Raw genomic sequence first — 24,613 nt, 5'->3', positions numbered from 1 at the left:
AAAGAAAGAAAGAAAGAAAGAAAGAAAGAAAGAAAGAAAGAAAGAAAGAAAGAAAGAAAGAAGAAAGAAGAAAGAAAGAAAAGCTTTCCCTCACTTCGCCCTACCCTTGAGGCTCTGCCAAATGCAGGTGATGGTTGCTGACCCCCTTCTATGGCAAACTGAGTAAGTAACTTTGCTTATTCTCATTTGAGTGGTCTTTGTTTTTTTCTGCTCCCTGGACTATGAGTGACAAAAGTCATGGGAACAAGGGGACAAGTTGAGATCTATTTTGGAGATAAAACAGGCAAAATTCGATAATGGATTGTAAGGAGGAGCAGGAGGCAGGGAAGAAAAGAGGGACATCAAGAAGACTCCTAGAGGCTGGGCAGAGTGGATCATGCCTGTAATCACAACATGTTGAGAGGCTGAGGTGGGTGGATCTCTTCAGGTCGGAAATTTGAGACCAGCCATGGCCGACGTGGCAAACCGTGTCTCTACTAAAAGTTCAAAAATTAGTCAGGTGTGGCGGCACATGCCTATAATCCCAGCCACTCAGGAGGCTGAGGCATGAGAATTGCTTGAACCCAGGAAGTGGAGGTTGCAGTGAGCCGAGATCGCACCATGGCACTTCAGCCTGGGTGACAGAGTGAGACTTTGTCCCAAAAAAACAAAAGTTAAAATTAAATTAAAAAAAGAAGACTCCTAAGTGTCTGACCTGGGCAACTGGGTGGACGGTGGCACTGTTTACTGAGATGAAGATTAGAATAAAAGCAGGTTGGCAGAGTGGCTAAAAGCCAGAGTTGAGTCTTTGACGTGAGATGCCTACCAGATGAAGGTGCCAAGGAGGCAGTTATATCCCCGAGTCCGTGCTCACAGGGAGACAAAGCAGGAGAGAGGACATGGGAGGGGCACATGAAGTTGCTTTATACAGTCAGGAACATGGATGATGTCACAGGAGACTGTGTAGACAGAGAAGGGACGAGGAAGCAGGACTGACCCTCATCAGGACTGAACCTGTGGGAATCCAGTTTCTCTTGTATTTATTCTTTTATTTATTTTTTTGAGACAAGGTCTTGCTGTGCTGCCCAGGCTGGAGTGCAGTGGCAAGATCTCAGCTCACTGCAGCCTCGACTTCGCAGGCTCAAGTGATCCTCCCACCTCAGCCTCCGGAGTAGCTGGGACCACAGGTGCATGCCACCACGCCTGACTAATTTTTTATTTTTTGTAGAGATGGAGTCTTGCTATGTTGCCCAGGCTGCTCTCCAACTCCTAGATGCAAGTGATCTGCCTGCCTTGGCCTCCCAAAGTGCTAGGATTATAGGCGTGAGCCACCACGCTGGGCTTGCAAATACTTATTGAGTGAATGAGACATTCTTCAGCACTAAGTAAAGTTGATGGCCTCCTAAGGGATTAGATTAGAAACTCCCACAGTCAGATGTGGGTAGAAGACGAGGAGGCAGCCTCGGAGACTGAGAGGAGCTGCCAGTGAGGACAAAGAAAACCTGCTGCACTGGGATGAACCCCACACTCCTCAGCAGAGCGTGGGTTACCCTGGGCCATCTGCCTGCCACCTTCCTCTCCACTCTCATCTCTTCCTGCCATCCTTTTTGGGCCAATTTTAGTATTTCCCCAAATGCATCCTATTGCTTCAGACCTTCACACATGCTGTCCCCTCTCTAGATTACAAAAGTCATGTGAACTCATTATCAGTAAATCGAACACAATGGAAACACACGACAGAGTAGAAGCTGGTCAGCACCCCTGCTCTCCATTAGTAAGCATTTGTGCTGTGCATTCGCAGATGTGTTTTCTGCGCATATTCTAATGCACTCTCTCTCACACACATGCACACCAGATTTTCCTCCCTGCCTCCAAAATGGGAAATACCTCCTTTACTGCATGCTTTGTCCTCTTAATACATTACAGACTCTTTCCACATACATAGAGAATACATACTTGCTTATGCGTATATTTCAGTACAATTGTACATGCAGTACATTTCAGCACACAGAGAGGTGCCTTGTTCTTTAAGATAGATCTTTAAAGTTTGATTGTGTAGATTAATCATGATGTATTTAAACAATCTGCATTAATGAACCCTCCATCCCTTTTTTCTTTCTTTCTTTTCTTTTTTTTTTTTTGGGAGATGGGAGTCTTGCTCTGTTGCCTAGGCTGGAGTGCCATGGCACGATCTCAGCTCACTGCAAACTCCACCTCCCAAGTTCGAGTAACCCTCTCACCTAAGCTTCCCGAGTAGCTGGGATTACAGGTGCCCTCCAGCACGCCTAGCTATTTTTGTCTGTGTGTATTTTTCTTTTTTAAATAGAGACAGGGTTTCACCATGTTGGTCAGGCTGGTCTCAAACTCTTAACCTCAGCTGATCCACTTTAGCTGCCTTGGCCTCCCCAAGTGCTGGGATTACAGGTATGAGCCATTGCACCTGGTCACCCTTTCTTTTTTCTTTTCTTTCTTTCTTTATTTTTTTTTTTTTTTGAGACAGAATCTCCCTCTGTCGCCCAGGCTAGAGTGCAGTGGTATGATGACAGTTCATTGCCATCTCAACCTCCTGGGCCCAAGTGATCCTTCTTCCTCAGCCTCCTGAATGGCTAGGATCACAAGTGAGCACCACCATGCCTGGCAATTTTTTTTTTTTTTTTTTTTTGTAGAGACAGAGTCTAACTATGTCACCGAGGCATCTTTTTTGCAATTATAAAAGTGGCAATGCTCCACGTTGTACAGACTGTATAGAACCATGATCTTATACAAATGAATTCCTAGAAGTAGGGTTGTTTGGTCAAAAACAGTGAATGCTTTAATTTCATACATATTGCCAAAATGCTCTCCAAAGAGTTCAGGACAACTTTTGCCAACAAGTGTGAATTAAATTTCTTGTTTATCTACACTCGTGCCAAGACTGGGTATTGTTAATCATTCAACTCAGTCAATTTTATAGAAAAAGTGATATTGTATTATTGTTTTAATTTGCATTTCATAGAATAGAAATAAGGTTTCCAATAGTTTTTCACATTCTTTGCCCATTTTTCTGTAAGCTTTTTAACCTTTTGATTTGCAAGGGTTCTTGGTATATCAGATGTCATATGTAGGTATTGCAAACACTCTTCATTTAAATTTTTTATTTTACTTTCTTTTTCTAGAGACAGGGTCTTGCTCTGTCACCTAGGCTGGAGTTCAGTGGCAGGACCACAGCTCACTGCAGCCTGGACCTTCAGGCTGAAGCGATTCTCCCTCCTCTGCCTCCTGAATAGCTGGGACTACAAGCACTGTCCCAGCTATGTAACCCCTGACTCATTTTTGCATTTTTTGTAGAACTAGGGTCTTGATATGTTGCCTAAGCTGTTCTCAAACTCCTAGGCTCAAGCGATCCTCTCACTTCAGCCTCCTAAAGTGCTGAGATTATAGGCATGAGCTATTGTGCCTAGCTGGAAATATTCCTTATTGGCTGCTTTTTCTTTACTTGTCTTATTTTTTCAAATATACATATAGTCGGGCTCTACGTTGCCCAGGCTGAAGTGCAGTAGCTATTTACAAGTGTAACCATGATTCACTGCAGCCTTGAACTCCTGGCTTCAACTTATCCCCCTGCCTTAGCATCCCGAGTAGCTAGGACTACAGGTATGTACCACCATGACCTGCTAATTTTTGTTTGTGTGTGTGTCACTTTGTTGTCCCATCTGGTCCCTCAAGCAATCCTCCTGCCTCGGTCTCCCAAAGTTCCAGCATTATAGGCATGAGCCACCATACCTGGCCAGCTTATTATTATTATTATTATTATTTTTGAGATGGAGTTTCGCTCTTGTTGCTCAAGCTAGAGTGCAATGGCGCAATCTTGGCTCACCGCAACCTCCGCCTCCCGGGTTCAAGCGATTCTCCTGCCTCAGCCTCCCAAGTAGCTGGAATTACAGGTATGTGCCATCACACCTGGCTAATTTTGTATTTTTAGTAGAGACAAGGTTTTTCCATGTTGGTCAGGCTGGTCTCGAACTCCCGACCTCAGGTGATCTGCTCGCCTCAGCTTCCCAAAGTGCTGGGATTACAAGCGTGACCCACTGCGCCTGGCCCAGCTTATTAATGTTTATTTTTGCTTTATAAAGGTTTAGAATTTTATGTGGTCATACCTATGAAGGCCTTTAATACTCCAAAAAAAATTTTTTTTTTGAGATGAAGTCTTGCTCTGTCGCCCAGGCTGGAGAGCAGTGGCAGAATCTAGGCTCACTGCAACCTCTGCCTCCCTGGTTCAAGCGATTCTCCTGCCTCAGCCTCCTGAGTAGCTGGGATTATAGACATGCACAACCACGCCTGGCTAATTTTTGTATTCTTAATAGAGACGGAGTTTCACCATGTTGGCCAGGCGAGTCTCGAACGCTTGACCTCATGATCTGCCTGTCTCGGCCTCCCAAAGTGTTGGAACTATAGGCGTGAGCCACCACACCCGGCCCACCAATTTTTTTTTTCTAAAACTTACTCATCTTTATTCTAGAAAGTTATTGGTTTCATTTTCTTACATATAACCATCTTTGAACCATCTGGAATTATTTTGGTGTTGAGAGGTAGGAATCCAGCTTCTCCTTGTAAATATTTATTGAATGAATGAATGAGACATTCTGCAGCCCTAAGTAAAGCTGATGACCTCCTAAGGGATTAGATTAGATGGTTAATAAAATTGTTTGTTCACTCTACAAATATTTTTAAACTGCATGCCGGCATGGCAGAATGCAATGGTGAATAAAATCAGATAGAGCTCCCACTCTGTGGCTATTACAGTTGATAGGACAGGCAGACGTTAGCCAGATACTACAAATGGATGTAAAACTTACACAGGAGATATGTGCCCTGAAAAAGCATATAATTAAGGAATCTAGCCTAACCTGGGAGGTCAAGAAGGTGTCACTGGTTAAGGAAGTTCCTTGGGAAGTGCCCTCAGGACCAGCACCTGTGAGAGGGTGAAGCTGGCGGGCCTGGCCAGACAGAGTGACTGCACTTCAGTTGCAACAGAGGTCTTAGCCACTCCCACAGGGAGCTCTGGAGGGTAGATGACCCTTCAAAGTTGTAGTGAGTGGAGGCAAGGGGTATGGGCTTTTATTGCCCACCCCATCTCCCTGCTCCAATGAACTAGGCAATGGATGTAGACTGTCCCCAGGCAGCTCCGTTCAGCCAGGGCATTTCCCAGAGTAAGACTCATCTGCCAGCATCCGCCTCCAAGTCTCCTAGCAGCCAGAGAATGAGGGCCCTGGTCCTGAAGTGGACGTCTGGGTGGCAGGTCACAGCATCCACTACAGAAGTCTTCCATAAAGTAGTTGGGGAGACCTTGAGTATAGTACTGATGGGTAAGTGGAAGTTAACTAGGCATAGAGAACGGAGACTTTTTCTAGGAGCAACTGCTTTGTCTAACACAATGCCAGGGAAGCCTTTGCATGGCAGGCAAAGGCAGGAATGGGGGCAGAGAGGCTAATGAGGAGGCTGCTAAGGGAATTTAATAGAGTACATTCAAATCTGAAGATGAGCATATACAAAATTAGACAGAAAAGCAAAGTTTCCTGATATCCCCAGCCCTCAGAGACCACAACTATTAAGGGTTTTTTTGTTTTTGTCTTTTGAGATGGAGTCTCACTCTGTTGCCCAGGCTAGAATGCGGTGGTGCAATCTTGGCTCACTGCAACCTCCACCTCCCAGGTTCAAGCAATTCTCCTGCCTCAGCCTCCTGAGTAGCTGGGATTATAGGTGCCCACCAACATGCCCTGCTAATTTTTTTTTTTCATTAGAGACGGGGTTTCACCACATTGGCCATGTTGGTCTAAAACTCCTGACCTCGAGTGATCCTCCCGCTGTGGCCTCCCAAAGCGCTGGGATTATAGGCATGAGCCACCATGCCCGGCCCACTGCATTTCTTTTCCATCTTTTTCTCTGCACATTTTATTTAAAAGCGAGGATTTTATTATAGATGTGATTGGTTTTACTGCTTTTGTCTACACATTTTTTCTATACCTTTACTGTTTCTGATCACAAAGGCAACACCTGTCAATTACATAAACTCAGAAAGCACAAATTTTAATAAAGAAATAAACAATACTTCCAACCAGGCGCGGTGACTCACGCCTGTAACCTGGCACTCCATGGGCTCCAGAGCTCCCGTGTCGATGGTCCAGCCCAGTGCCTGGCATGCCGAGAATACCTGGAAAATGCCGGCTACGCACTGTCACCTTGGGAGGGTCTCTTTTATTTCCAAAGCTGTCTTCTGCTTAATGAAATGTACGCAGACACTAAGCAAGTATGTTTTGAACTTCTCATCTTCCAGACACCAGAGACACATCTATAGACTGACTGAGTTCACTGCCCTTGTGCTGCACTCCGCTTGAGGAGACAGATGATGGTGTCATGGAAGGAGCTAAAATGTCCTGAGCTGTGAAGGTGGCACGCAGAGGCTGAGGGATGGAGGGGGCAGGGTTGGGGCAGGTGGGGGTGACCGGGATGTCTAGAGCCCAGGGCTGGGGCCAGACCCTACACTGCTCTGCTTGGGGACCTTGCTGTGCTCTGAGTCATGAGGGCAGACAGTGGCCAGGGTGAGGCTGGCACAGTGCAGCCCCTTCCCCACTGCTGAAGCCCGCCTTCGTGGAGTGGGAGCACAGGCTATGGGGACTTGAGAGTCATCCTGACCCCAGGGGTGGTTGTTTCTGGAAACAAAAATCCGAGGCTTATGCTCCTGGGACAGGGAAGCCCTGGGGCCTCGCGTCCTCCCCATGGCCTTCGCATTGGGCAGTGAAGGTATCTTCCTGTTGAGTCTGAGGGAGGGAGAAGTGGTGTCTCTCAGGGAGTCGGCTTTCATCTCACTTAGTCCTCCCAGTGGCCCTGCGAGGTAAGGACCGCCAGCAGCCCAGTTTACAGATGAGGACCCTGAGGCTCAGAGAAGTTACATGGTTTGTCCAAAGGGACACAGCTACTAAGTGGCTGAATGGGACTGAGCCCAGGTCTTTCTGAGACAGCCCAAGCTGTGGAAGGAACGCTCCAACTCACGGATGAACAGGTGAAGTGGAACAAACATTTTAGAATGATTGGTAATATTCACCAAAGCTAAACATTTGCCTCCCATGAGCTAGCAATTTCCTTCCTGCACATGTACCTTACACAGATGTGTCTATACCTTCACTAAAATACAAGTAAAACAACCCTCATAGCAGCACAATTTGTAATAGCCTCACACTAGAAACTTCCCAAATACCCATCACAGAAGAATGAATAAAAAATCATGGGACATTCAAGATTAGAATACTACACAGCAAAGAAAATGAGTAAATTGTGGCTACAATATGAATGAATCTCTCACAGCTCATGTGTGAGTGACAGAAGTTAGACCTATAAGAATAGGTCTACAAGAAGAGATCATGTGTGATTCCATTTATATGAAGTTATCATCAGGCAAACTAATCTCCAGTAATAGAATTTACCTTGGGATGGGGGTGCAGGGAATTGAGCATTCTGTGGGGCCTGAAATGTTTACAGTTGCCCCTCAATGTATGTGGGGAATCAGTTTCCCCATCTCCCACAGATACCAAAGTCCTGATATAAACTGGTGCAGTATTTGCAGATAACCTAAGTACATCTTCTTGTATGCTTAAAATTATCTCTACTTATAGTAGAGTCAGTGTCAGATAACGACATTTCAGTCCATGCCAGAATGCATATAGGATGGTGGTTCCCATAAGGTTATAATGGATCCACCCTATACAGGTGTACCATCTCTAAAAATTGATATTTAAGAAGAGATGGGGCCTTCTTAAATATTATGTTATGTTGCCCAGACTAGTCTTGAACTCCTGGGCCCAAGTGATCCTCCCACCATGGCTTCCCAGAGTGCTGGGATTATAGGCATGAACCACCACACCTGGACAGGTGTACCATTTTTTATTGTTTACACTGTATTTTTATGATCTTTTTCTGTGTTTAGATACACAGATAGCCACCATTATGTTACCATTGCCTACAGTACTCAACATGGTAACATGCTGTAGAGGTTTGGAGCCCAGGAGCAATCAGCTCTACCATTCAGCCCAGGTGTGTGTTTGGCTGGACCACCTGGAGGAAGCTAAGGAGACACGAACTAAAGGCAGAGGGTGAGTCAGAGGTGGGATCCCTGGACAGGTATGAGAAGCTAGGCAAAAACGGGTGAAGTCTGAATAAATTTCACCCTGTTCATATAATTACTGCATTAATAACCTTAGATAATAGTTCACATTACCATTTAGTTAATAGGATTGCACCAATGTTAAATTTCTTATTTTGTTTTTATAGGAGACAAAGTCTCACTCTGTCACTTAGGCTGGAGGGCAGTGCTCCCTGCTTCCTGGAACTCAATTACTCAAGCAATCTTCCCACCTCAGCCTCCTGAATAGGTGGGACTATAGGCACACGCCACCATGCCTGGCTAATTTCTTTTATTTTTCTGTAGAGAAAGGGTCTACCTGTGTTTCCCAGGCTGGTCTCAAACTCCTGGGCTCAAATGAGCCTGAACCTCCTGCCTCGAACTCTCAAATTGCTGGGATTATAGGCATGAGCCACCACACCCGGCCTAAATTTCTTGTGTGCCATGGTACTGCAAAACGTCCTTATTGAGGGCAGCTGGATGGAAGGTGTATGTGTAAAATCATTTCAACAGTAACATTTATTTTACAACATGAAGGTGGTTATCCTTCCATGAGTGTAAAGTACAAAGGTAGGCTCATGGTGTTGTCAGAAGTCAGAACACGGGTTTTGGGGCTGGGAGTGCTGGGAGGGGCTGGGCATGGTTGGCTTTGTGATCTGGGGGCTAGTGTGTTCCATCTCTGAATGTCTTTTGAGCTATGCACTTACCCGGGATGTAAGTCATATCTTAATACATTTTCATAAGTTTAACAAAAAATAAAACGAGGATGAGAAACTTGTTTGGGACCTCGGGTGCTTATCCAGCCATGAGCCCTGGCCCAGATGCTGCTAGAAGCCTGGAGGGAACTGAGAACATTCAAAGTAGAGGTGGCAGAGCCAAGGCCCTGAGGTGGGAGCACTGCTTGTCCCTAGCTGTGAATGGGGGGTCCTGCTCGGAGGCAGTGCTGTGTGCACTGCAGGGCCCACAGGTCCATGCCCACATTGTGGCTCAGTGCAGTGAAAGCCAATCTCAACCCCTCCGCAGTGTGGTCAGCCTGCCAGCAGGTGGCCAGCAGATCCTCCTGGGAAATTGTGCCATCCCAGGGACTAGGTGTGAGTCTCTCATCCACAAATGTGGTGCTCAGCAGCGGTGTCAGCCTGGTGAGCCTTGGTAAGGGCATGTGCAGGATGCTGAGCCTCTTCCATCCCCATGCCGGTCTCAAGGCCACCTGCTCCGTGGGCCCATCCAGCGAGTGTGGTGGCTTGGAAAGAAGCTGGCTCCATCCACAGGGCGTGCTGTTTTGCTCAACTCAGGACCAACGTCACCCTCCATAGTAATTCTCTTTGGTGGGAGTACTGGGAACATGAATAACAGATACCTTCAGAGTCTGAGCTGCTGAGGCCAGGGCTGCAGGGTGCCCTCCTGTCAGGAAAGCCTGCACTGGCAGCTGGAAGGCACCTGGTGGTGGCGCCTGCAGTGGCTGCCGCAGTGGCTGCAAGGCTTCGGGACTTGCCCGGCTTCTGTGAGGTGAATTGTGACAGTGGCAGAGCTCTGCAGCGCCAGGGTCCCCTGCATGGCCATAGTGACTGCAGCTGGGGGCCCACTATACCCCTGGTGCCCCTCTCTTCCCAGGGCTGGGGTCTAGGCTGGGCCCCTCTTGGCTTGGGAATTGTGCCCTGGAAGGGGGACACAGGCCCACAGGTTGGGACAGAGGTCCCAGGGCATGCTGCTAGCTGGCTGGGGTTGCCATGTTCACCTCTCTGTCTCTCGTGGCCTTGATGGGACTGGCTTCCCCATTGAATGGGATTTTCCAAGGTGTCTAGGGCTGCGGGGCAGCTGGCGGGGTGCCACCCTGGCTCCTTCCAGACGTGCCAGTCACTGGTCACCGAGAGGGCCAGATGCAGGTGCCCATGTTGCAGTGGGGTTATCTCCCGACCTCCCTCTTAGTCCTGATGGGCCTGGGCTGGGCCCAGTGTCAGGGTCCCCCTGGGCTTCCTGGGCTAGGCCTGTCCCATGGTCCCGTGGCTGCCCAGGACACATTCAGAAGGGAGATGGACCCAGCAGCTCTGTTTGAAATCCTCATGGGGGAACCAAGGGTCCCCCACATCCAGGTCTGTTGGGAGCTGGGGCATCAAGTTCCACTCCAGGAATCTCCAGGAACGCCAAAGTCCTCCCTGAGCCGGGGCCAGGTTGGGTATGTCCTGACTCCCGGGTGCCCCCAGAGAGTGGTCTGCTGCCCTGGGCTCCCCAGAAGCCCCCTCATGTTCTTGGGCCTTGGCCTCATGGACAGCCCTACTAGGAGAGGGTGTGGGACGAGGTAGGGAAGCTGACCAAATGGGCTGCTGGAAATGGGCTAGTGGGCCGGGAAGGGCCTGCCTGTCCCCGTTGCAGAGGGTCTTCCTGCCACGTGAAGCTGGCACAGACCTGGGTGCCGAGGACCCTTGCTCGGGTTTGGTTGAAAGGAAAACAGACGTGGTCAGTGTCTCCAGTGAGCCCATGCAGGCCTTTCCAGGCAAGCCCCACCTACCTGGGTCTCTGGAGTCCTCAGGGTCTCTGTGTGGCCCCCGTGGTCTGACACTGAGGACACTCCTATAGTCTGCTGATCCCAGAGGAAGGGGCGTGTGCCACCTGGTGTGGGGAAGCTGTCAGGGCATGGCAGGTGGCTCCTGGGACTGCCCCCAGGGTTCAGCCTGGTTGGGGGCTTCCTGCTACACAACCTTGTCCCAGGGCTGTTGGGCCTGGGATATGGCCCCCAGTCAGAACTCAGATGGGAGGGGCCTTGGTTGTCACCCAGCCCCCTTGCCACCTTATGTGGGGACCTGTCTCCTCAGTGGGTGACTGGGCCTGGACGTGGGTCACCCTCTGCCCTCCTCGGCTGCCCCGTCCTGGGCTGACCATTCCCACACCTGGCTGAACTCTTGGCTCTGGCTCTGGGCCCGCGGTCCCACCTGTGCCCTCTCCCTGAATGCTCTGGGGGTCAGAGACACTGATTCCCTTGTCTCCCTGGCTCAAGGCTTGTTGTCCTGGCACCCGTGGAGGGGTCTGCAGGAGTGAGGGGCCTCTGCTGCTCTCTGAGGCTGTCAGCGCTTGCAGGGAGGGGCGGAGGCTCTCAGGAATGGGTCTGGCTCCTCTAGTGCCCTTGAGGGCCCTGTGAGGGGGAGAGCGGGCCACCGTGGAAAGTGGGAGGGGGCTCGTTGGAGGGTCTTGCCCACATCCCCCTCCTGTGTGCACAGCATGTCCAGTACATACGCACTGAGTGCCTGCCGTGAGGACCGGTGGGCCTCCTATACTTTCTTAGAGTCCAGGAGGAAGAGGAGGAAGAAAAGGTGAAGAGGAAGGCCCAGGTAGTAGGGTTGGGGGTCCTGGGCACTGCCCTAGTATTGACTGCCCCAGAGGGTGACTCAGGAGGGGACCTGGTACTGGAGCCCACCTGGGGGTGGCAGGTCCCCATGCTTCCTTGTTAGTTTCTTCATAGAGGCCCAAAGATGATTAAGAACAGTGTCATCATCCAGGGCCCAGGTATGGAAGAACTGGTCTTGAAAACGTGCCCACAGGCCAGACCTGGACGTCTTCATGTGGCGCTCTAGAGACAAGGTGGGCATAAGGCCAGGAGAGTCCCCTGGGAAGGGTCAGAGCCCACACCCCATGGCCACTTCAGTCTCCCACTGGGCAGTGCCGGATCCTTTTGTGACCACCCCAGGGGTCCAGATGTGCACAGGAGGCTGTGGTTGCGGGAGCGGCCTGGGTAGGGAAGTGCTCACCACACTCCTGACTTTCATCTGGGTCGTGTGAGGGATGGGCTCGGTGTCACTGTGCCCCGCCCAGCCCACCTGGCCAGACCTCCCTCTGGGCCAGAACAGAGGATCATGAGGACAGTGTGAGGAAGTTGCCCTTGGGCTAGTTGGAGTTTGACCCGAGTGCTCCCCAGATCCCACTGGGCACATGTGGACTTACTCCTCTGAACCTTAAAGGCAGTGCTTGTTATCGGCATCGACATCTGTTCCCCTTCCAGCAAATATATGTCCCACAGGCGCAGGATGAGCCCGAGAAAGATCTGTGGGGAAAGTAGACACGGGAGGACCTGGCTCTTCCAGGCCAGGGCTGGTGGCTCAAGCTGCACACTGGGGCACAGTGACCAGAGTCGGTGACCTTCCCCATGAGGGTCACCCGACCCCTCCAGGAGGCTAGGTCAAACAAGGTCTTGCAGCTCCTTATGGGGGGCGCTCATTTCAGTGGAGAGAGGGCCTTCCTCAGGGCTTGAGGCTCCCCTGAGCCCTCCCAAATCGGGCCGGGTCTGTCCATGAGGCTGAGTTTGAGCCCTGGCCTCTGCCCTGGGATGACCCCTCTTGGGCAGAGGGTCTTGCTTGTACGTCCTGTGGGGATCCGCCTGAGCCTCCTGTGGGCTGTGGGTGAGCCGGACCCCCGGGTTGGGGAAGCAGGGCACTGCAGGGCAAGGAGGGTCCCTGAGCCAGGGTCTCCCTGTGCCTCCTTACCCCAATATTCAGCATCCAGAGAAGCCAGCTGAATGAGGAACACTGTGCGCACAGACCTTCCTTGTCCTGATGGGAGGAACAGAGGTGAAGATCCTCTGAAGATCCTTCCCCAAGTGCAGAACACTGGGTGGTGTCCCGGGCTCCCCCCAACATCTTCACCTTCCGGCACTCACGGTGGACACACTGCCCTTAGCCCTGCTCTGCGGGAGCTGGGTCCCTATCCCTGCGCCTCTGTCTCCTCCAGGGCAGGAAAGCAAACCAACTCCTAGCCCATGGAGAACCCGACGTCCCAGGTCAGATCCTGGCTGGGACTCAGGCAGTCACCAGCCCCATGAGGGGCTCCAGCCCCCATTCCTCCAGCCCCACAGGATGCAGGGCCTCTGGGGAAGAGCTGAGGGGACCATAAACTCACCAGATGCCACATGGTCTTGGATTGTGACGTGGGGACCACATGCTCCTGATGGTCTTGGAGCCCCTGGACTGTCCCGCCATTTGGGCTGTGGAATCCTGAGAAGCCCTCAGCCCATCATGAAATCAGAGCCTTCTCCCAAGATGTGGAGCCATCAGCTGGAAGAGATGGGCAGCCGCAGAGCCCCCCAAACCCCGAAGCCTCCCACCCTCCCATCTGGTGACCCTACCATGTGGCCTTGGCCCTGGAGAGAAGAGGTGGGAACATCCCCTGGAGCCTGGCTGGAGGTGCTCCTGGAGGCCTCCTGGACCAGGGTGCACAAAGGGCAAGCCTGACTTTGAGGTCATGACAGAGGGCGGCCAGAACAGGGTGGGTGCTGGGCTTCGTGGTCACCTCCTGGAAGTGGCGTCAGGCCAGGGGACATGGGATGGGGAGATGCTGCCATCTGGGCTTGGTTGGCCCATTTGTGGGTACCAAGGGAAGCTGGAGCCTGGGCAGCTGAAGGGCAGGAGGACTCTCAGGGAGGGGAGAGTCAGCTGCACAGAATCAGAGCCGGAGGGCGTGGCAGCAGGACACAGAGGGTGGCCACGGGGAGGATGAGATGCCCTCTACTGTTGGGGATGAAAGGTGTCTGACTTGGGTTCTGGAGCTCAGCCCTGGGCTCCTGAGGACCCTCAGCAGAGACATCCTAAAGGCACCCAACAAGCTGGTGACACAAGGAAGGTGTCTTCGTTGAAAGCCGAGATCACCTGTCCAGGTTGGCTGTCCCGGGGTCTGACTGTGTGAGGCAGATACATCCTAAAGGCTCCCAAAAAGCTGGTGACACAAGGAAGGTGTCTTCACTGAAAGCCGAGATCACCTGGCCAGGGTGGCCATTCCCGGGTCTGACTGTGTGAGGCCCTGGGGGCAGCTGTCCACCTACCCTGCAGGGAGTGCCTCTCACTGGCCAGCAGCTGCACCAGTGCCCAGAATGCATCCTCCTCAGGCAGATAAAGGAGGAACAAGGCAGCGACGTGGCTCAGGTCCCTGCAGTAGCCCACCTCCTGCAAGAGCCAGTCACTGTGGAAGGACATCACCTGGGAGGGCTGAGGTCACCTGGGAGGACTGAGGTCACCTGGGAGGATTCATGTCATCAGAGAAGGCAGAGGTGACTGGGGAGGCTTCCTCTGAAGAAGAGGCTTCCTCAGGATGCAAATTCATTTTATGACAAGAGCTATGTCCATCGGGCCTTTCAGCACCTTGTCCAAAATGTCTCCTGATAGCACCGTCCTGCGTGTGATGCTGCCAAGCTCCTGGGCTTTGGGGCAGTCCCAGGAGGAGGGCATCATTTCTTGTTCCAAGAAGTGGTGGTCAGGCCCAGGTGACACCAGGAGTCCATGCCCGACTCCTTTGTGTCTCAGTGTGACCCCTTGAGACCACCCCCTTGCTTGGAGGTTTATGCCAGCGGTGAGCTGAAGTCCTACCTCCTATATCCCCGGGGGTCACAAATACTAACTTTGAAAGAAGCAATGACACCCCCACCAGACATCCACACCCAGGAATATGGAAATATGGTCTGGGAATATAGCCGTGAATATGGGAATATGGTCACTGCCGGGAATACTCACCGGGTTATACTCTGAATATGCCAGGAGGATGTAGAATAGTTCCCGCTGCCTAAAAAACAGATAAAGGGGACTTTTGTTTCTTTTGTGCAGATGTTAGTTTCACTTTGTCTACAAAGCCTAACAACAAATCCAATTTCAGATTCAGGTGATTCACCAGATAAACAGTGAGCTCTTCAGGGCCTTTGACTATTTAAGAAATGTTTCAGTAAAATCCACATCTGTGAAATGCTAATAGTCCAATTGTACAGTAAGTTGACTGATCATTTTCCCTCTGATTTTTTTTTTTTTTTTTTGGTTTGTACGCACGCCAGTTCAGTCTTTGGGTGTACAGTTCCTCCGTGGTTCTAAACCAATGTGCAGAGTCTCCCGGCCACCGCTCCAGCCTCTCCTGGAGCAACTCCTTCATCCTCCAAGTCTCCAGGGTGGCCCCTATGCACCCAGCCTCTCCCCAGTCTGTCAGCCCCTGGCCACTCAGACCGGTTCTCAGTCCCTATGGTTTGGCCTTTTCCAGAATGGCCGACGTTTGGAATCCTACAGTGGTAGCTTATTGGGTCTGGCTTCTTTCCCTTAGCAAAATGCATCTAGGATTCACCCATGTTTGTGCAGGCATCACTGGCTCATTCCCTTTTCTCACTGAGTCTTCTACTCTTGAAAGGACCAGCCTTCCTCTCCGCATTCCCATGTTGAAGGTCGTTCCCTAAGGCTCTGTGTATGAGTGATGATGAATCAAGCAGTGTACGTGGCATGAAGGTTTCCTGTGGATGTCAGTTTTCAAATCAGTGGGTTCAATATCTGTGACACTTTGGTGACGCTTAGTTCAAGTCCATTGAGCTTTGTGAGCCACTGCCCAACTGGCTGCCGAAGTGGCTGTGCCGTGTCATGTTCCCAGCAGACCTGGATGAGAGTTTCCAGGAACCTGAATTCCCCCAGCATTTGGTGTTGTCAGTGTTGCCTGGGGAGGCTCATGGGGCCTCCATCCTGCCACCCTCCCGTGGGTCCTGCCATGGGTCCCCGTGGGTCAGGGAGAGCACCTTTCACCATTGTGCATGATTTTCTTTGCTGCCTTCTGTCTCTGCAGGATTCCCCTGGGTTCTGGCCCCACACGTTCCAGCCTGGCCTGGGGCTTGGAACCTGGGAGGTGCTCCATCCATGGTGCCGGCTGTTCCCTGGGCCATGAGAGCTCTTGAGAGTCTGTCATCCCTCATGGGTGACCCTGGCTTCTGCTCCGGGGAAGTCCCCATCCCTCTGGTTCACTCCATCTCTGCTGGGACACTATGGCTCCCATAGGCTTACTTGGTTCCATATCGATCCCTGAAGAAGATGTGGTTTCTTAGTGTCCAGTTCACGTCCAGGTCGATCTGGTGGATGTGTTCAGAGGATCTCTTGCCCTTCTCCTTCGTGACCTGTAGGGCAGGGCCAAGAGGAGGAAACAGTCTCAGAACAGATGGAAGACTCCCTGCCCCAAATGGCAGTCAGCCCACAGTCAGCACTTTTGGAAGGAAGGAAGGAAAGAAAGGTTTCCTTCCACAGAAAGCTGCTTTTTGGCTTGTTTCTGAAGCTGGGGGGGTCTGTGGTTCCTATGTCACTGTCCGTGCTTAGGATGAGCATCTGACCACAGCACCCACTCCCCAAGCCTGGGCATGACGTTCCCTGCAGTTGGAGAACTGGGTCCTGACCCAGCCTGGCCTGTTTGTTGTGCTCTGGCTTAGTGTACCTTGTATTTTAGGGGGTTTTCGTCTTGACTTCCTGGATGTTCAGGAGGACTGACCACACTTGTCCCCAGACGTTCATGGGAATGCCCTTATACACTCGATCAATCAGCTGTGGGCAGAAAGTGATCTGGTGTCACAGGCCACGGGGCGACGCCAGCCAGGACCAAAGCATGAGGATCCTGGAAATCTTTGGTTTTGGCCCCATGATTCCTCGGTAGAGGTGAAATCAAGCTGGGACAGGGTCTCCCTTCCCAGGATTGGAAGAGTAGATGGGCACTCAGAGTCCTGAACTCTGATCTGGACCTTTTCCTTCTTTTGGGTCACCAGTAGGCATCCATAGCCCTGAGCTAGGGGTGGCCCTAGCCCTAGATTCAGATTCCCTCTCAGCAAGGTGACACTTGCACAAGCAGGCCTGTGGTCCTCTGGGTGAAGACACCTGCCCTCTGAGAGGCTACCGGTGCCAGGCCACAGCCATGGGTGCCTGTCCCTGTCTCTGCAGAGAGTGGTTCCAGGGACCTGTCCCTCCACACATTACTTTTTTGCTGTTCTGATATGTGTCCCATTCTCCCAGCATTTCCATCCACTTGCTCTTTCATCTCATCTCCCACCGCATTTGCTGTCAAATGAGGAATGTTGGAGTTAACGGAGCTGCCAGGCTTCCCAGAGCCGCCTGTGGATGCTGGATCTTGGGCTCTGGAGCCCTGGTGGGACCCAGCTGGAAGGAGCCAGGGAAGGGCAGACCCTAAGGGCTGAGGGCCTTTGAGCACACGAGTGCCAGTGGGCTGGCTTTGGGACCCTGGGACGTGCCATCCTCAGGCCACAGACACACCAGTCTTAGGTCAGGTCCCAGCCTCTAGGTGGGGTCCTAACACAAGTGGGCAGCCACCCCCAAGCCACAACTGTGGTTCTCACTTTGGAATTTCATCAAACTGCCAGAGATACAGCAAACTGGGGTCAGGTCCAGCAGGGACAGCTGCCCCTCCCAGTGACAGCGTGTTGCCCCCACCTGCTACCACCCAGGCCCGCTGCTTCCTCTGCCTCACTGACCACTTGCCGAGTCCCCCTGTCCCTGGACCAGCACCCCCAAGGATCAGGCTCTTACCTTTGCCTCCCGGGCACTGACAGGGCAGTTCCGTCTCACTGTATTGCAGTCCAGGCAAAGCTGAGAACCTGCACAGGGCCTGGAGCCATCCTGGTCTGGGAGCCAATCCCCAGAAAGGACTGGCTCTGTCCCCATCCAACTCAGGGCTCAGCCCAGGAGAAGGCACAGGGAAGGAAGGACAAGGGCCTTTCTGTGCGGCTGACTCCCAGGAGGGTCCAGGACCTGGGAAAAGAGGGAGTGCAGGGCCAGCCTGGCCGAGGCTAATGGGGGCCCCTGGTGTGGGGGGCGGTCAGGGTGTAAAATGGGGGCTACCCCTCCTGGACTGGAAGTAATGCTTTGTGCTTGAGCTGAGAAAGGTCAGCCCTGAGATGGGATGGGGTGACTGGGCCCTGACAGGAGTCCCTCTGCGAGTGACCATGTGATGTGGACCTGCTGGGGTCTAGGGAGCCTGGCCTGTGACCTGCCCGGTGCACCCAGGTTGCACCGAAGGCCCATCCCACCCAACACTCCCAAGGCCCTTGCAGGGTTTGACCTCCCAGCATCCACTTGCCTCTCCCTGCACCCAAGCCACACACACTGCGTTTCAGAAGTGGCATGGCTCATCAGCTCCCTCCCACCCTACCTTTCCCGGGATCCTCCGTCTTTCCATTCTATGATCCCTGAGGGATGGGCTTCAGCCTGGGCTCCTCTTACCTGGCCCCAGATCCCTTCCCAGCACCAGACCCAGGGTCATTAGCCTCAAGATCTGCTGCCTCCCTGGCCTCACTGTGAGATGCCCAGAACGAGGCCCTGCCCATCTTCTCCCCCATTCCCCTAAGGCCACAGCCCCCACTGTCCCCATGCCTTTCCCCCTTCCCCATGGGGACAGTGAGGGCTGTAGCTCTAGGGAAATGGGGGAGAACAGGGGCAGGTGGGCTCTCAGAGACCAGAGACCTGCTGGAAAATAGCCCTGAGGCTGGGCCAGGCATCCCCTCACCCTGTGGCCACAACCCTTGGATCTTACTGGGGTTGCCTCCAAGTGGACAGGGCCAGAGCCTCAGGCTGCCCCGCTCCTCTTGTGCTAACTTGGGGCAGAACTGCTGAGAGTCCAGGGGCCTGACCTAGCCCCCCTCCATTCCCACTTGCTCCCTAGATAGGCCCCGCACCTCTGGCCTAACAGCAACCTTGGGCTGGACCTGCAGGGGAGCCAATTCTGACCCTGGAAAGGAGGTTGACCCGACCTGGTGAGACATGTCCTGACTCAGAAAGTCCTTTCTAAAAGCAAACCCGTCCCTGAGCTGAGTCAGGTACTTTAGGGGTGAGGGGAGCACAGAGGACTCACTGCACAATCCTAAAGCGATCAGTGCTGCAGGAATTCCAACAGGCTCAGGCCCCATGTCCTCTGGCAGCCCAGTTCGGTGTCCCTGCAACCCAGAGGGAGCCTTGGTGAGGGGTTCAAGGTAAAGGGTGAAAGGGCCTGTGGGTACTGGCCACTCGTCCCCACCCTGTGCTCCTAGGGAGCCCAGGACCCTTTGACCAGGGCGCACTGGAAGAGGCCTTCCTCCAAGGAGCAGACAGATATGTACCTTCTCATACTTCATAGTGATGTCCTCTCACTCCTGCAAAGTATTTGCGTCCTCTACCATGCCCATCCTGTGAGACAAAATCGTCTAAATGTTACACTGTACGTGAGACCTCCAGAGAACGCCTGAACCGCTTCCACCCGGCTCCCAGATGCTGCCTGGCTGTGTAACCCCCTATTCCACCACTGCCCTCAGATGAAAAGGGGCCAGACCTTTTACCCAGTGGCCCACACCTGCATGGGTCTCTGCAGTCTCAAGCCCCAAGCAGAGGTGGGAATCTTCCCAAGGACTTGAGAACAGTGGGACCTGGACAGAGAATCCTGTTGTCCCCAAATGCCATGAAACGGGTACACACCTGCCCTGGCAGATTGAATGATGTCCCCCTGCCAAGGTTGAAGGGCCCATGAGGGGCTATTCCAGGGATGTGGAGGCAGACTGGGGACAGGGACCAGAGGTCTCTGTACAATTGACCTCCTGGGATGCTCAGGGACCACAGAGATGCCCAGTTTCCTGCAGGGAACAAGATCTCTCCTGACTGCTCGGTTCTGCTCCACTCATCACTTGGGCTATCGTGGCTCTTCAGTCTCACCAGTGAAGCCACTTTAGGAACAACACCAGTTGAGCAGGAGGGTGTTTGGTTTGGGGGATGAAAATAATATACTGTCTCCAAAGCAGCCTCTGTGCTCATGGAAGCCACATCTCTCGGGGAGGGACTGTGGACTCCACCACTCTGAGCTGTCCCTACAGGAGGGGGCTTCATTTTCGTGGGTCACTGAGGAAGAACAGTGGGTCCTTGGTCCTGGAGAACACCTAGATGGACTGTCCCTCCTGGGAACACTCGGGACAAAGGGAGGGTGAGGCTCCAGAGGACCAGAGAAAGAAATACTTGGGGAGAACCCCAGAACCTGGACCCCTTTGAACAGAATGGAGGATAGTCTCCCTCCAGTCAGTTCTCCAGGGCTCCTTCATTTTCCACAGCTGCTCAAAGGCAGAAGGCTCCCCATACCACTCCCGGACAAGGGACCGTGTGTGCCCAGTGGGTCCCACAGGGACCATCAGGACCCAGCTTAGGCCACAGACGTGTTCTGAGGACCCTCCCCTCTACCTTACCCACAGTGGATCCATCCCAGTGGCTCTGCCAGGGCGAGGCTCTGCCCCATCGGGATCAGAAACCCCGGACAGATTTCGGATCTAGGGCAGGGGGCCTGCAGGGTTCAGGCCTGAAGTCCAGCATGGCACAGGGCAGGGCCAAGAGCAAAACCCAGGGTCATGTCGGGATTCCCAGGCTGGTTACCGCCTCTCTGACCCCAGACGTCTCGCCTTTCTAATGGTTACATCTGGGAACCACCATGAGGACGAAAGAGACAATTGTCTACATGGGCAGCATAGAACAGACACCTGGTGAGTGCTCAGGGATGACCCTTCTTGGCAGGTGCCCAGAGGCCAGCACCACTCATACCATAGCCACTGTCCCCTAGTCAGCATGGAGGGAAGAGAGCAGGTCACACTCACCTGATTCTGATGAATCAGCTGGCCTGTGTTATGCCTCTCAGGGAGAAAACCTTTGAGTCCACAGAGCTGCTCCAGATACCACTGTGTGTGTGTGTAGCTGCTGTAGAACACAGAGGCAGGCCGGAGATCGGACGGGTGTTAAGCACCAGTGACATTCTGAGGTAAAGGCATGCATCACAATGGGGCCCTGCCCGGGTCAGCAGGGCCCAGAGTCAGCATCCTCCACTGCCTGAGGCATCATCATGCCTGCGTGCCATGTGTTTGCGCACGTGTGTGCACATGTGTATGTAGGTAAACACGTCCGTGCACGCGTCTGTTGCTTCTCTGGCCAGGCCTGGCTGCCTCACTCATGTGTGCACCCCATTCCTTGTCACTGTCACCCTTGGGGCTCAGGGCCAGCATGAGAGCATCCATGGGTACTCCCTGACCTCAGCCCTCCCTGCCCAGGGTGGTCCTGGGATACACATAGGGGTGGAGGGAAGTGACTGCTGCTGTTGAATCTCAGAATAAAAATGCTAATACTATTACCTAATGATCTTTTTAGTATCTCTAATGGTCTTTTTAGTATCTCTAATGGTCTTTTTAGTATCTCTAATGGTATCTCTTTTTTTATTTCTGATATTTTAACTGGGTATTTCTCTCCATGACCCTTGGTTATTCCAGCTAGAGGATCCTGTGGGGAAAGTGCCCGGCACATGGTAGGGGCTCACTCTTCTAGACATGTTTTCTAAAATCTGGTTCATCTGTCCTGCCACCCAAGGCATCCTAGGGGATGCCAAATTCCAGGGGCCAGAAAGAGCTTGGGATGAAAAGACATTCAAGGGGAGGATTTTCACCTGGGCTGAGCCTGCCTGTGCCATCCAAACCTGGAGCCTCAAGTCCTGAGCTAGGGCATCCAGATGACCCAATGTAGGGCCCTCCTGATTGACACTTACTCCCTTGTACTCATTAGCAACCTCACCCATCCTACTTTCAAAGCATACTTGGCCCTCATATCTGAGAACTCTGCCTCTGTGGATTCAGCCAACAGCAGATGGAAAATATTCAGAAAAGAAATTGGATGACTGTGTCTCTACTGAATATGTGCAGACTTTGTTCTTGTCATCATTCCCTAAATAATACAGTATCACAACCATTTACATAGCGTCTGCGTTGTATTGTGTATCATAAGTAATCTAGAGATGGTCTAATGTATATGGGAGTATGTGCATAGGTTATATATAAACACTAGGCCGTGTTAGGCTGGGTGTGGTGGCTTACACCTGTAATCCCAGCACTTTGGGAGGCCGAGGCAGGCGGATCACCTGAGGTCAGTAGTTAGAGACCAGCCTGACCAACATGGAGAAACCCTGTCTCTACTAAAAATACAAAATTAGCTGGATGTGGTGGCACATACCTGTAATCCCAGCTACTCGGGAGGCTGAGGCAGGAGAATTGCTTGAACCCAGGAGGCGAAGGTTGCAGTGAGCCGAGATTGCACCATTGCACTCCAGCCTGGGCAACAAGGGTGAAACTCCATCTCAAAAAATAAAAATAAAAAACACTTGGCCATGTTATATCAGAGACTTGGTCCATGGATTTTGGCATCCCCGGGGACCCTAGAACTAATCCTCCATGGATACCAAGGGACGACTGTATAAACTTACTCAGGAAGGCTTCTCATTGGAGGAAGGGCCCAGTTCAGGACAGACAAGGACATCATCCCTGGACTACTGTCCACTCATCCATCCATTCATCCATTGCCCCACCGCCCCACCCCCCACCCCAGGACTGTCCCAGTGACAGCCCTAGCAAGTGGAGACAAGAAAAAAGACCGGCTGACATTGTCCAGCTTTGAGGTCTTGGAAGAAGTTGCACCAGTATGAGGATAGGGGGTAAGTTTCCTCCAGGATCCACAGAGCATATCAGGCATCCTCTGGTTGAGGAAGGGAGCCTGGCCTCTCCAGCAGCCACACAGGCCTGCAGTAGGATGGGACTGGGACTGGCCATGTGGATCATTTGGGCCTAATGAGGGGGAAAGAAAGACTGGGGGGCAGAGGAGGAGCATCGGGGCAGCTGGTGGCCCTAGGAAGGCATTTCAGGGAAGGGGTCTGGATTAATTTGTTTTCACACTGCTATAAAGAAATACCTGAGACTGGGTAATTTACAAAGGAAAGAGACTTAATTGACTCGTAGTTCAGGAAACTTATAATCATGGCAGAAGGCAAAGGAGAAGCAGGCACCTTCTTCACAAGGCAGCAGGAGGGAGTGAGTGGAGAACGAGGAAGTGCCACACTTTGAAACCATCAGCTCTCCTGAGAACTCCCTCACTATCAGGGGAGCAGCACGGGGGAAACTGTCCCCAGATCCAATCCCCTCCCACCAGGTTCCTCCTTTGACCCATGAGGATTACAATTCCAGATGAGATTTGGGTGGGGATGTAGAGCCAAACCTATCATGGTCTCAGTCTGTCTTGCAGCTCCCCGGGGCTGAGGCTGAGTGCAGATCTGCTGATCATGCTCTACAGCACCAGGGGCTCTGCCTGTGCGCCCCCATCTGCTGCTTCCTGGGGGTAGTGGCTGCTTCCTCAAGAGGAGGGTGAACCTGCTCTCCTGCCAGCATCCCGCTCCCCCAACTCCAGGGCCTTGTGGAGCCCTGGCCACGTCCTCCCAGGCTTGAGGGCATAAAACTAGGCTCCTTGCTCTTCTTGTTGCTTAGGTGACAAGCCCCCAGTCATCCCTAGGTCCCGCCACTGCCCCTGCTTCTAAATAAAGAGTATTTTGCCAAATCTTCCTGGGAGAAGCTGGGGTCTCATCCCTGTTATCTGTTCTATCTTGCTAACACCAGGTTAAGATATCTGGACAAGCAGGCAATAGAGTGATTCATTGCAATTTAACAAGTATTTGTGTTCCTCTTGTGTGCCACACAATTTGCTTAGGTACTGTGAGTGCAAAGATGAAACAGGTATGTTTACTATTCTTATGGAGGCTCAATCTAGTCACTGTGTTTTTTAAACAGAATAGAACATATCAGAGTGGGACACTGTAAGGGTAACAATGATTTAATGAAGTTATTTCACATACTGTGTGTGTTTATACATATACAAAATGTTTCTTATTGCAGGTCTTGTTCCAAAAAGTTTGACAGCCATTACTCTAGTGCAGCGGTTTTCAATTGAGGTGATTTTGTCCTTCAGAGGACATTTGACAATCTCGGGAGATATTTTTGATTGTCACAGCTTGGAAGGTGCTACTGGCATCTAGTGGGTGGAGACTCAGGTGCTGCTAACCCTTCTATTATGCACAGGACAGTCTCCACAGCAAAGAATGATTCTGTCCAAACTGTCATAGCGCTGCTGTTGAAAAACTGATTCCAATGGAAGAGACAGGCACGTAAACACATGAAAGAGAACAGGGAAGGGAATTACAGGGCAGGTGGAAAGTGAGCTTGCTAGGGAGGGGGCAAGGTGGGGGAATCACAGTTACTGACTTGCCAGCTCTACTGGGCACTGTTCTGAATGGGGAAATAGTTTTATCACATGTATTTGTGCAAGGTATTATACGCAATCTTTAAAATGGCACTGGAAGGGGTAGGTATTATCCCAACCTATAAATGCACAAGTTGGGGTTTTGAGTGTTTAAGTAACATATCTGAGGTCACATAGAAAGTTGTGAGCTGCACTCATAGGTGGGAATTGAACAATGAGAACACTTGGACACAGGAAGGGGAACATCACACACGGGGCCTGTCGTTGGGTGGGGGAGAGGGGAGGGATAGCATTAGGAGATACACCTAATGTAAATGACGAGTTAATGGGTGCAGCACACCAACATGGCACAAGTATATATATGTAACAAATCTGCACATTGTGCACATGTGCCCTAGAACTTAAAGTATAAGAAAGAAGGAAGGAAAGAAAGAGAGAGAGAAAGAAAGAAAGGAAAGAAGGAAGGAAGGAAGGAAGGAAGGAAGAAAGAAAGAAGAGAAAGTTGTGAGCTGGAATCTTGCATGGTGACTCATGGCTTGTAATCCCAACACTTGGGGAGATGGAGAAAAGGATTGCTTGAGCCCAGTAGTGGGAAAAAAAGTGAGACTCTGTCACTAAAAATAAAGTTGTAAGCTGG

At 51.9% G+C, this 24,613-nt stretch overlaps 1 pseudogene across 1 annotated transcript; it reads right to left on the bottom strand.

Moving 5' to 3' along the window:
* Nucleotides 1-8,641: 8,641 nt before the first annotated feature.
* LOC105533253 lies at nt 8,642-19,067 on the bottom strand (annotated as a pseudogene). Its single transcript, XR_001005095.1, has 16 exons — nt 19,002-19,067; nt 18,727-18,839; nt 17,437-17,452; nt 16,870-16,950; nt 16,333-16,443; nt 15,916-16,028; nt 14,623-14,671; nt 13,938-14,058; nt 13,019-13,113; nt 12,607-12,672; nt 12,068-12,167; nt 11,544-11,696; nt 10,383-10,568; nt 10,167-10,328; nt 9,133-9,208; nt 8,642-9,089 (listed from the first exon to the last, which is right to left on the bottom strand). The product of XR_001005095.1 is annotated as a TBC1 domain family member 3B-like (transcript).
* Nucleotides 19,068-24,613: the final 5,546 nt, after the last annotated feature.

This window comes from Mandrillus leucophaeus, unplaced genomic scaffold (genome assembly GCF_000951045.1).
Source record: "Mandrillus leucophaeus isolate KB7577 unplaced genomic scaffold, Mleu.le_1.0 Scaffold1233, whole genome shotgun sequence".
Lineage (NCBI taxonomy): Eukaryota > Metazoa > Chordata > Mammalia > Primates > Cercopithecidae > Mandrillus > Mandrillus leucophaeus.
Note: the sequence above shows the minus strand (reverse complement) of the source record. Positions and strands in the feature narration are given on the sequence as shown.